The sequence below is a fragment of the Crassostrea angulata genome, chromosome 7, assembly GCF_025612915.1.
Source record: "Crassostrea angulata isolate pt1a10 chromosome 7, ASM2561291v2, whole genome shotgun sequence".
Taxonomy (NCBI): Eukaryota; Metazoa; Mollusca; class Bivalvia; order Ostreida; family Ostreidae; genus Magallana; species Magallana angulata.
The window spans coordinates 32136931-32141498 of record NC_069117.1 but is presented as its reverse complement, the minus strand read 5'-3'; the positions used below and the strand labels follow the sequence as shown (position 1 = coordinate 32141498).

The 4568-nt window shown below is 41.5% G+C and overlaps 1 pseudogene; it reads left to right on the top strand.

Moving 5' to 3' along the window:
• Window positions 1-502: 502 nt before the first annotated feature.
• Window positions 503-3421, top strand: LOC128191298 (uncharacterized; annotated as a pseudogene).
• Window positions 3422-4568: the final 1147 nt, after the last annotated feature.

Below are 4568 nucleotides of genomic sequence, written 5' to 3'. Positions count from 1 at the left end.
TCTATTAAAAAGCAGTAACATTTTCTTTAAAATTAAGACATTCAGTATAATAAAATAAATAGTGCCTGTTTGGGAGGGAAACTGTTGAATTGGCACCCCTCGAAAACCATTGTCAATCTCCGCTTCGCGTCGGTTGACAATGGTTGTTTAGGGGTGTCAATTTCAACAGTTACCCTCCCAAACTATTTAAATAATGATAAATTTTTTTCATGTTTTTTTAAAATAATATTTTGTGTTGCATTCCACATTTTGAACTGTAAAAAATTACACCAATGGAATGATGTAACTTAAATCAAGAGTTATTTTACCAGGTAGTAGTTCTATACTTTCACATTAGAAACAAGTTGGGAGGGGAGGGGGTCTATATATTGGTAATGTTTTGTACAGGCATTAATATATGAAATTTTGAGCATTGGCCATGCAGTCACTTTGCTTTACTTAGATGATTTCTCAACACAAATTATGACATTGTTGTTGACTTAATAATAGGATTTAACCATTCAGGGTTAAATCCATTTATCGAAGGGCCAATATGCTTATTTCAATATTCAAATGGGTCTTGCCTTGAATGTAGTATTATTAGTGTTCTCAGGCTCCTTTGGCCTTTCGGATATTAGTAACCTCAACCAAATCTGTGACGTCATACACAAGTTCGTCAGTCTTCTCGAAAAAAATCACAAGATATATTTTTGTTTTATATTTACATTCCGAGCAATTCGGCATGCCAAAAAGAAAAAATCGAGAGCCGGCCCAGCCAACGACAAGGTCCAAGGGCAACCCAGGCACCACCATGGGGCAGTTGCTGCTAACCCCCAAGCTCAGTCAGCACCCATATCTATTGACCCTGTGCCACCAGCACAGACAACAACATCGTTGCTCTCCAGCGAGCAGTTGCAACAAGTGTCCCAAGCGGTGGTGGATATTCTAGGTCAAAATCGGACGCAGCCAATGCCCATCGAGCCGCTACAGCCAGGCATGGGGACGCAACCAATGCCCATCGAGTCGCTACAGCCAAGCATGGCGGGTCATGATCAATGTACAGGTACAGTGCCTGAAATTATTTCTGACAATTGTTTTGCCCGAACACAGAGTTACGAAAGTGATTTGGGCCATGTGGTGCCCAATAAATTAAAAATTAAAATCGCAAATGGGGAGTAAGTCAATTTGGACCTTTTAATTGCTAACTTAGATGGGGGTGACCCCATTGATGACATAAAATTATTTTCCATGAAAGAGGGTAACCTCACCTTGGCACCCAAGTCAAAGGCTAAGACCATTACTGATATACAGGTGTGGACAGACGCATTTCTTATTAACGCCTCCATATATACATCAGCACATCCCGAAGCAGCTGTACAATTGTTCAAATACATGCATACAATTAGGTTGGGGGCAAGTAGAATTAAGACATTAGGATGGCGGGATTAGGATATACAATTTAGGCTGAAAAAGGAGGCTAACCCCTCCATGTCATTTGCCATTGTTGATCAAGAGCTATGGCTCTTGTACATGTACAGCACACATATAACTGGTACCCAGATACAATCACAGCAGACCCCTCTATTGAAGTGCTATGATTTCAATTATAAGGGGCAATGTAGCAAATACCAGTGCCAATACAAACATGAATGTATTTTGTGTTCACTCAATCACCCTTACATTAGGCATAAGACACCCTCAGGATCTAGTTTGAATTTTAGGTCTGGTGGTGGGCAGACAGCATGGCGACCTCAGCTCCCAAGGAGGCCCTCAGCCCCAAGTGCAGCCAGTCGTGCCCCTTACTCCCAGTCATTAGACCTCAGTAACATTGCTGCTAGCCCAGTCAAAGTTTCAAAATTACGGGAATTTTTAGTTGATTATCCACTCAATTTAGTGGCCTTAGAATTAATACAGGGTTTTTCGTTTGGCTTGAAGCTTTGCTATGAGGGTCCACGAGTAGGCACTGATTGCGAAAACCTCAAATCCATGTCAGGGTTAGAATATGAAGCAGTTCAATTAGTATCACAGGAAATTACATTGGGCAGAGTAGCAGGCCCATTTGACGACCCCCCTTTGAAAGACCTAAGGTTGTCACCAGTAGGCATGGTACCAAAAAAGGGAGGCTCATATAGATTAATACACCATCTATCCCATCCCCCGGGAGCCAGTGTAAATGATTTCATAGACAAAAAGTATTGTTCAGTTAGGTATTCTTCTTTTGATGAGGCGTTAAACATGCCCTCTAAGCTAGGTCATGAAGCGCTGGTAGCACGTTGAGACATAAAAAATGCTTTTAGATTATTGCCAGTTCACAAATCTGATTTCCAGTTACTGGGGTATAGATTTCAGGGTAAAATATTTGTGGATAAGTGTTTACCTTTTGGGTGTTCTATAAGCTGCTCAAAATTTGAGAAATTTTCAACATTTTTAGAGTGGGCCCTCAAGCAGCAAGCCAAAAGCAATGATGTTCACTATTTGGATGATTTTTTGGTAGCAGGTAGAAAGGGCACTCAGGATTGTGCTAACCTTATGTCAATATTTAGTTTTATCTGTTTAGAGTTGGGGGTGCCATTGGCACATGAAAAAACCCTTGGGCCCACAACCAATTTAGTTTACTTAGGTTTAGAAATTGACACCATCAATATGTCAATCAGAATACCTGTGTAGAAATTGCAGCAACTCAAAGCACAGCTTTTGTCCTTATTAGATAAGCGTAAGGTTACATTGAAAGAGCTTCAATCTCTCACAGGTTTGCTCAACTTTTGCATTAGGGCTATCCTAGCTGGTAGGGTTTTTGTTAGAAGGCTTTACGATTCTACCTGCGGACTATCGAAACCATACCACAAGCGCAGGGTTAGCTTAGAAATGAAGGCAGACATACAGATGTGGCTAGTGTTCTTAGATTGTTTCAATGGAATCACATCATACAAAATTATAGATTGGTCCAATGATTACGAATTTGAGTTGTTTACAGATAGTGCAGGGAATATAGGGTTAGGTTGTGGGCCAATCCTGCAAAAGCAATGGGCATGTATGCGCTGGCCAGCACAGTGGGAAGGGACAGAAGTCATTAGGGACATTACATATTTTGAACTAGTACCAATTGCCATGGCATTTAGTATTTGGGGGTACAAAACTAGCTGGAAAGAGAGTTATTCTTCATACAGACAACCAAGCCCTGGTATCAATTCTCAATACCCAAACATCCAAGTCTAGAAGAGTCATGTACTTGTTAAGGAAGTTAGTTTTGCAAGGGTTAGTGTACAATATCCAGTTCAAGGCAACACATGTAATGGGTCTCGACAATACTAAAGCTGATGCTCTTTCTCGACAGCAATGGTCGCGTTTCCAGGCCAGCTTCCCAGACTCGGAGGAAGAGCCATCAGTAATTCCCCAGTCCTTTCTTCAAGTCATCTCCAACTTGGATCTCAAGAGCTCCTGAGATACTCCATGTCTGACAATACAAAGAAATTGTATGACACTGCAATCAATGCTTTCAACTCCTTTCGTAGGGCTTATTATCAAGTAGAAGAGTGGCCTCCCCATCCCAATCAGTTGGTTGATTTTGTTGCATACTTGTCTTATAAGCAGTTTTCACCTAATACAGTTAAATCATACATATCAGGGATATCATACTTTTGCAAGATCCGCAGCCTGCCTGACCCAACACAGGCGTTTGTACTTAAAAAAGTCTTCGTTGGGCTAAGTCGTAGGAATGGGCGGGTTGACGACCGAAAACCACTTTCATTCGAAATCCTATCCAGCATCATCCATTTAATGCCTACAATATGTAAATCAACCTATGAATCAACACTGTTCTCAGCCATATTCTCCACAGCATTTTTCGGGTATTTTAGAATGGGGGAGCTGGTACATAACTCGTTGCAAGACCCAGGTCATGCCATTCAATATGGGGATGTAACCTATCTCGCACACAACAATACTGTTCACATTTTTCTTAGACATTCAAAAACTGACCAGGAAGGAAAAGGTTCAAGTATATCGCTAACACCCACACTACTGCCAATATGTCCTGTACGCATAGTTCAATCATTCATGCAGGCAAGACCCACCAACCCGGGGGCATTTTTTTGCCATCGGTCAGGAAGACCAGTCACTAGGTACCAAGTTGCATCAGTGGGTCTCTGGTACCAGCGCACATGATATTGCTAGCAAGGGGAGATGGAAGTCCCATTGTATGTACAGGTACATAAGAAATTAGGGCTAATGTCACCCAACACAATTAGTATTTTAAAGTTTGTTTAATAACCATTTCTTAGGTCCTAGAACGATATGGATCCTTGGTTCTTCCATTGTCAAGCATGCATTTTGCTACGCTAGAAAATCCCAGTATGGTGCCAACCTAGAGCTAGATCGCCATAATGCTACCATATTTTGGCAAGGCAAAGGGGGAATGAGGGTGGAAGAGATTTGTTCAAAAGTTAGAACACTGCTTAAGGTACAAAATGCACCCCATATGTTAGTCATCCATTGTGGTGGTTACAACATCCCCGCTTCCAAAGGGGCCAAAATAGGTGACAGGCACGCTAAATCAGCCGACCTGCGTGACAAACTTAAAACCGTAATAG